The following is an 8660-nucleotide window of genomic DNA, read 5'->3' as shown; positions in this document are numbered from 1 at the left end:
CTTCATATAAAATATTTTTTATTATTTCATGAAACCATCTACAATTCTATTACGTACAAAATACATCCAATAAGAACTACAGTTTCCATAATTTTTTGAGCGTGTGGTAAAATTATATAAAATATTATCAAGTATAAAATTGATATTACAATGCGGGTGAATTTAATTCACTCTATACTAGTTTTTCGGGAAAAAAAATATTGCTCACGTCACATTGCAAGTGAATTTAATTCACTCTAAACTAGTTTTTTTTTAAATAAATTTTTTTAAAAAAATTAACACATTAAAAAAAAAATCACACAATGCAATTCCCTCTTGAACAGTGCAAGTGAATTGCACTGTTCATTGTTTTTTAAGTGAACAGTGTATCAATGTACACTGTTTAATGAATAGTACAATTAACATAAACAGTGCAAGAAAAGCAAGAATTCGTTGCTTTTCTTTAACTGCATTTTCAATGCAAAAAACATGTGGGACCCATGAACAATAAAATCACTTTTTTTCAATTATCAAACGGCTGCAAACCGCTTTGTAATTAAAACACAGCCGCAGCCGCGTAAACAAATGGCCTCTCACTTTATCACACATCGAGATAGCTGCTTCGGCTGCGTTGGGAAACACAGTTAACTTGTGTTTTTAATAAATTTTAATTTTTTTGAGAAAAAATAATTTTGATCATTTTGTTGTGTTAATCTCAAAAATAATTTTTAAAAAATAAAAAATATATCATTTTAACACGAAAAACATTTTAAAAAGTATTCACAATCACACTCTTAAACAGGTAATTCCTGACTAATGAATAACAATTTTGCCTGTTAATTTAGATGGTTACTGGCGATTTGGCTGCGCGATATTACCAAATATTTTTTTTTAATTTTTTTTATTCTTATTAAATATTTTAAAATAGTTTAGAGAATTATACATATTAAGTTTAATATATAATTATTCAAAAATGATTCAAAAAGTAATTGCTAATATTATTTGAAAAAAAAGAGACATAATGAGATAATTATTTGAATATCCTTTCAATAGATTTATTTAAATATAAGCTTTATTATAAAAAACAATTAAATAAATAAAAAATAAAGAATCATTATAAAAATAAGGACTGGACTTGCCTAGTTGAAATAATGGGCCATGTGCATGGCCCAAAAATACAACCCCTGGCGTTCTTGGGCCTGAAAGTCATGTTTTGGGGAGAAGTCCAAGTCTAGTATGGTTTCACTGGCTGATTCTTCACGGAAAAAAGCGTTTGCCTATGGTTTTTTTTTTTTTTTTTTTTTTTTTTTAAAAAAAAAAAAAAAATTAAATTCATAAACACCAAAATTAAAAATTTTAGTGGTAAGAATTCGACCACCCATGTACTTTCTTTCTCTTAAAAATTTTCAACTACTCCTCGTCTCTCAGCCTCTAGAAATTGAAAAGTGATAAAAATAAAATATATGATAAAAACATAATAAGTTAAAAGAATACAGATGAAATATGCAAAAATTAAACTTAAGGGGTTAAATGAAACTTTTGAACTTCTATTATGAAAAAGGGCTTTGTTTCTTCTTTTATGTCAAATTTAGCTCTTAATATTTTTTAAGAAAAAACAAAAGGCTAAAACTATATTTCATAGAATTGATCATTAATTTAATTCCATAACAACTAAACAACACATAAGGCAACGAGAAAAAAAAACAACTCTAAACATATTTTAATGTACAGAACCATGAAAATATAACTGCAAATGATAAAATTAAAAAAACAAACAAATTATAATGACCAAACTATAAACTATACAAATTATGGACCAAAATGTAAAATTTTGGAAGAAAATACACGGTAAATAAATGACAAGGATGTTTGGTATGGTTGCTATTATTTTTCAAAGTGCTTTTCACTTAGAAAAACATGTCAATAATGTTTTTTTATTTTTTAAAAATCATTTTTGAGATCAGCACATCAAAATGATTTGAAAACATCAAAAACATATTAATTTAAAACTAAAAAAAATAAAAAAATTTCAAATTTTTTCAGAAGTGCTTTTGAAACGCACTCCTAAACAGGTAAAAATAACTTATTTATTTATTTATTAATATGTTAGTTTATTAATGTTAATAATATGTCACAAGTCACTTAGCATTGCCAGCATTTGATTAGATCGGAGAGGTTATTTAATTTTAGTTACGAAAATTAATTTGGAAATATCACATTTCCGTAAAAACACAAAGTCATGTTAATGATAAATCATTAACAACACCAGTAAATTTCCTGCATGGAATATCATTTCAGGACCTGCCTTTAATAACGAACTCATCACACAAAAAAAAAAAAAAACGAAAAAAAAAATCAGAGTTCCCTCATAATTCACTACTTTGGATTCTCGTGGTAAATTTACCAAATTGTTCTTTGAAGAGAGAAACATAAAAGCCTGCTTTAGAGGTATTTTTGGACTTTCTCATTAAATATATTTGGTTTTGTAGAAGTGATAAGGGGTATGTATGTTTTTTTTCTTCTTGATTGCACTATGTAAAATCTAAAATATACTTGGAAGCAGAATTTTAGTTTGCTTTGAGAAAGAGGCTTTTTCGGTTTTTTTTAGTACAGTGAAATTATTAAAATATTCTTATATTTTAAAACTAATGCTTTTGTCTTTAGGAGTATTTGTATCTTTTGCACTTTGGATTTTTTTGTAAATTTTGTGTGGAATCGAGGATGTTTTGGTATTTATAAAAAAAAATTTAAAAATTACTACTACGTAATGAACATGTAAAGGATGTCCGCATCATTTTGGTGAGGTGTGATACCTTTTTTGGTCTCTAAAAATACCTAATTGTTGTCTCATGATAAGAGTTTTAGGGTGGCGCTTCTTCTTAACTAGTGTGTATTGTCAGTGTCTTCATAGTTAAGCGATGACTGTATTATTTTTTTTCCATCCTTTTTTTTCTTTCCTTCACCCATCCAAAGTTCAAAAATATTCTAATCTTTTGTATTATTTCAATTGTGGTCCTTGTTTTTCTTATTGTTTTATATTTGCTTTAAAAAAAAATTTATATATTTTTTTCAATTCCATCCTTTATCATTTTATTTTATTTTTATGTCAAATTCAGTCATCTTTCTTTTAATTGATATTTTTTTTCACCCTTCTTCTAATTAATTTTCTTTTTCAATTTCATATCTGATATTTTTTTTAATAATTTGGTCACCATTCTTTTCATTATAATTTCTTTCGGTTTCTTTTATTTTCTTAATTGATTTTTTTTAGATTCATCCATTATTTTTTTTATTTTCATATTAAATTTAATCCTTATTTTTTCAATAATGATTTATAAACCCGATTTAGAGGTCAACACCGAACAAGTCCTAAGTCATAGATTAAGTGAGTTGGTCAAAATTACCCAAATCAACTTAGCCTAAAAAAATATTCAACAGGTTTTAAAAAATATTATTATATTAGCTGAAGTTATTAAACTCGTACTCAATAGCTAAATTTTCTAAAAAAATTTAAATCTCAAGTTTTGCATAATTTGTTTTTTTTTTTTAAAGTAATCCACTTCACTACTTAACACGAGACATCTATCTACTTCAGGTGATGGACCTTCATCTATCTACTTCCAAAGAGACAAGATAAATAAAATTATGTGCTGGGCCAGGTACGCGCAAAACCTTCTTGGGGAATGGATATACGGTTGGCATACAATACATATGAGCTGGTGCCTTCACGTTGTTTCTTTCTCAGAACCATGGTGTTCGTCAGCTCTTCAAATACTTGCGCATTAAGAAAAGTTGACCATGTAGATTTTTGTCGTTGAAAAAGACGAGTACGTGCTCCAAACAAGCTTGAGAATACCCACCTGTAACGTTAGATTCCATGATCCCAAAGCCTAAATGGCGAGGAAAAGGGCACTCAAGGGCATTAAAAAAATGAAGAGAGATCTGTGCTTCTTTTTGTAAAGCTAGGGCAAAGCTATTCTTTGATAAAAGGTAGGCCTTGAGGCACCAATCTTGTTGAAAGTTTGCTAAAGTAAATAAACAATGAACGGTACAGGGATCGATATGGGTTTCCTTTTTTAGACCACCATGGATGATGAATCATAAACTCTCTTTTTGCTTAAAACAACTTGCATTCCGGGGCAGATCGATTATGGAGATCAGTTTCAAAGGTAAAACAAGATAGTAATGACAACTTGCATTCTAGGGCAGATCGATTATAGAGATTCATTTCAGAGGTAAAACAAGATAGTAATGACAAATTCAGAGCTGAAGTTTCCACCCAGACCAAATGGCTGGATATACACAAGATGCTGTGGGGAAGATGAGTGAGAAAACGTTTTTCTATAATTTTGACTCGGTTTTTAAGGCTATTTTTAAAGAAAATGATAAGAGTCAATGGACAATTATAAAGATATAAACTGTTCATCACTTGAATTAGGATGGTAGAAATTACACGTGAAAAAAGAAGAAGATTAAAAAAAATCTCTCCAGCCCTCCATTGGATGTTTCTTGCCGATCTCGTATATCATTTTCTCAATTTGTCCATGTAAAGCTATCAAATTCTCCTTAAATATTTCCATAAGAAGAAGTTTGTTCTTCAATTTTAGTGGATTAATATCAAATCATCTTGAACGCCGCTAAGTATAAAGCTAATCTCGAATGCCATACAAAAACCCTTGCTAAACAATCAAATTCATCACAGGTAAGAGTAGAGTAGTTAGTGCCTGTGCTGCTGTGTCTAGATCAACAGCTGTGGCTTTTCCTTTTGGACTGTTAGGTTGTTTTAATTAACATGAGCTTGTTTAAATATTAATGATTTTATTCAGACATATAAAAATACACAACCAGTTATGAAGAACAGTCTTTTTTAAAAAAATTCAGAAACATTCCTTTTGCTTCGCTAGTAAGCAAAGAGTTACTACGTTGAAGGATTAAAAAAAAAAATTACAAGAAAACATTTTCTGGTTTGTTTTTTGTTTTTCATCTAAGATTTAAGAAAATATGGTTTTCTTTTTATTTTATACATACAATAACACTTAATATTATATAAAAAAAAAATCAATAAAAATATTTATTTATTTATAAGTTTATCATTATATTTATTTTAATGACTAAAAAGTTTTTAGAGCATTAAAATAACAAAATTGTTATTCATAATATCTCAAAATAAATCCCTTTCAGGCATTTCATCAAACAATTTTGAAACACTATGTCCTTAAAAAATACCACCAAACTTGAACAATTGAATTTCAATGAGATACCATTAATCAACAAAGTTATTATCAATCCAAACTCTGATAAGTATGGTTTAATTGGTTAAATCTTAAATTTGTTTTTTAAAAATTATTAGTTCAAGTTCTACAAATTTCAAGAACATTAAAGACTTACATGGTCGTTAATTTTAAGGCCCGTAAAATTAATCAAGATACACACAAATTAATCTAAATATCCACATTAATCTAAACAAATCAAAAAGTTACTATCAATCCTTTTCAATGTTGCATGTGCATTTCACTTGCTGCATTTCATTAGGTAAATGGATCTTCTTCTTTTCAACTTTAACGATCACTCGCTTATTTTACAATCATTTTCTCGCTGCATTGGTTAGGGTAACTTCCACATCAATGTTCATGTCATGCCTATGCTTTTCTTTTATATAAAAAAAAAAAAAACTAAGGATATTCTCAGGCATATTCGATATTAAATTTGTATTTTCACCCTTTCAGATAGAAATCGCTACTACCTCATCCAATCATTTGGTGGTCATGTATATGTTGGTTTATTAACAAATAATACTCTCTTTGTTTGTTTTTTTTTTTATTATTATTAATGTAAATGTTCGAATTAACTTATAAATCTTAATTAATTTCATGATCTTTAAAGTTAACAACTATATAAACCTCTAATAATCATGAAAGAACTCAAACTCATGATTATCAGAAAGCAAACTTAAAATCTGATTAGTTGAGCTATTTTTTGAAATTATAAGATTTCTATAAAATTTATAAGACATGACCAATTGAATTATTTTTCTTCATCTTTTTTAATTTTAGATGATGTATCTAAATAATTGATTGATATTATTAATTTATCCATAACTGACTTAGATATGAGACTCTACAGTCTACACAGTTATATACATGCTAATGATTCATTAATTTTTTTTTTGAATAACTTTTTTCTTTTCCATTTCATCCTTTCATTTTCATTTTGACAAATTCCTTGCCTCCCTATTCCCTAGGTAGTCTTTTGTTAGTCTTTTATTGAGAAAAAGAAATCAAAGTAGTATATTTTTATATTGAAATTGAATCAATACAATCACCAATTATGAAAAAAATTAAATATCATATCAAAAAATAAAATAATTGTTTTTGAACAATTAAATATTGTAATTTATTTTCATAATTATTTTGTTATATATGTATATATACTTTTTAACTAGTTGAATATAATTAAATATTCTATCAATAAAACTTCTCGTTTTTAACATCATTATATTTTTTTCCATTGACTCATATTTTAGCCATCTTACAAGTCACCCTGACTTTGTATAGAAACTCGGCTGTATTTGAAACCTGGATTGTTCAATTATATCCATGCCCGCCAACGAGAACAACTGGACTTCGTTGAAAAGGCTTTTTTTTTTTTTTTTTAGCGGCGGCGGCGGCCACGGCCGCGGAGGCGGCAGAAGAAGAAGAAGGTAGTTAAATGTTAACAGTATCTAATCCCCAGCCATTAACAGCGTGGAGCTGCCAAAATGGAACTAATTAACACCATCACATCTTTGACAAAAATGGTCTTCCGTTTCCACTTCTCCTTGAAGTCGACAATTCTCACTAGCATTAATGATTAATAAGTAGTGTGATTGAGCCATTATGTGCACAATCAATCTTGTATGTTACTTTAGTACTTTTACTGGATAATTCACCCGTAACATGCTGCGGGTAAAGTTTATTTTTTTAGAATATATATAAAAAAAATATTCCAATACTGTTAATTTTTTTTTAGTGAAAAAAAAATTAAATTATAGGGGTTAACTCGATGTTATTTGATTGATTTTATAGGTAAAAAAATAACTCATAGACCTGTAAAAATCTAATTTGACTCAAGAATCTTTTTAAAATTATATTATTTTTTTAATATTAAGATAAGAACATAATAAATTGACTTAAGTCAGCTCAAGTTAATATGTTATATTTGCGATCCAAGTTATGAAACTATGATAATCAACAGAAAGTAAATAAAAATAAATTATGAAACCTAATTCTAATCAACTTAATGTCGAAAGATGAAATTGAAAAATAATTAATTAAAAAATGACCTAAAAAGCAAGTTGAGTTAACCTGTCAAACCAGCGACTTGAGTCATAAGATTGTGATAACTTCATGGAAAATAACTTGATTAAACTGGAATTAGATGTGATTAAAAAAATTAATTAAAAAAAATATAAAAAATAACCTGAGTCAATCCGCTAAACTTATGATACGGATTATGAGATTGAGATATTCTCATAAAAAGAAAAAAAAATAACTTGATTAAATCGGGGTTAACCTGTCAAATCTACGACTCAGATTATAAGATTGAGATGACCCGATAGAGAGCAAATCAAAATAAATTATAAATCTTAATTTTCAATTGACATTGTTGAATCCAATATTGAATGATAAAATTTATAAAAATTTTAATTAAAAAATTAACAAAAAAATAAGCCAAGTCAATCTAAGTTAACTCATTAAATATTATTCTTGAGTTATGAGATCGAGATAACCTAATAAAAATAAAATCAAAACAAATCATAAAGTTTAATTATCAATAAAACACAATATTAAATATATAGCTATGTGATATCTTCTTTTATGCTTGATTTTGCTCACTGAGTTATCTTGGTTTTGATAGAAAACAATTTATTAATATCAAAAATACTTTTCTATGAAGTAATTTCAATAAACTAGTTGGACTGGATTTAAATCGGTATCATGCACCTATCCAAACAAAACATTATATATGAGAATGTTGAGAGGTGTATCTTAATTGATCAAGTTTTAAATTTATTTTTTAAATATCAGTAGTTCGAGTTTTATAAATTTCAGGATTATTGAGTCGTTAATTCAAGAACCTGTAAAATTAATCGAGCTAATTTAGACATATCACCTTAATAATAATAAAAAAAAAACATCATATGCGGGGAAGTATTTTTGAAAATCCCAATTATGTCCCTGGACACCCAAAGTTATCGTCCATCAAATAATTATTAACCGAAAGAAACGTTTAAGCTTGAAGGGCTCATCTCAAGAAATAAAAATTGAGTAGATAATGTCTTGTAGACAAGACATGCCTGGTATGAAAGAAAGAAAGAAAGAAAGAAACCACATTAGTCAGCAAATGGAGTCGTGACCTAAACCTCAAGCAGTGCTTCTTCACAAAATCCGTTCAAACCATAACAACCATTCAAATTCACAATCCATAATCTATGATGTAACTGGTTTTTTATTAAATTTTAATTATTTTTTATTTTAAATTAATTTTTTAATAATTTCAGATAAAAACAATTTTAAAAACAACTCTTAAACTACACACAGTGACGTGGCAAGAGAATAATCATGGGACCCTCGAAGTCCTCCTCGTTTAACTGGTTAGAGAACCCAGTCCTTTCACTATAACCCTCCAAAATTTACCACCCA

The sequence above is a fragment of the Populus alba genome, chromosome 6 (assembly GCF_005239225.2).
Source record: "Populus alba chromosome 6, ASM523922v2, whole genome shotgun sequence".
In the NCBI taxonomy this organism is placed as follows: domain Eukaryota; kingdom Viridiplantae; phylum Streptophyta; class Magnoliopsida; order Malpighiales; family Salicaceae; genus Populus; species Populus alba.
The sequence above is the reverse complement of the archived record's forward strand: the minus strand, read 5'-3'. Positions refer to the sequence as shown.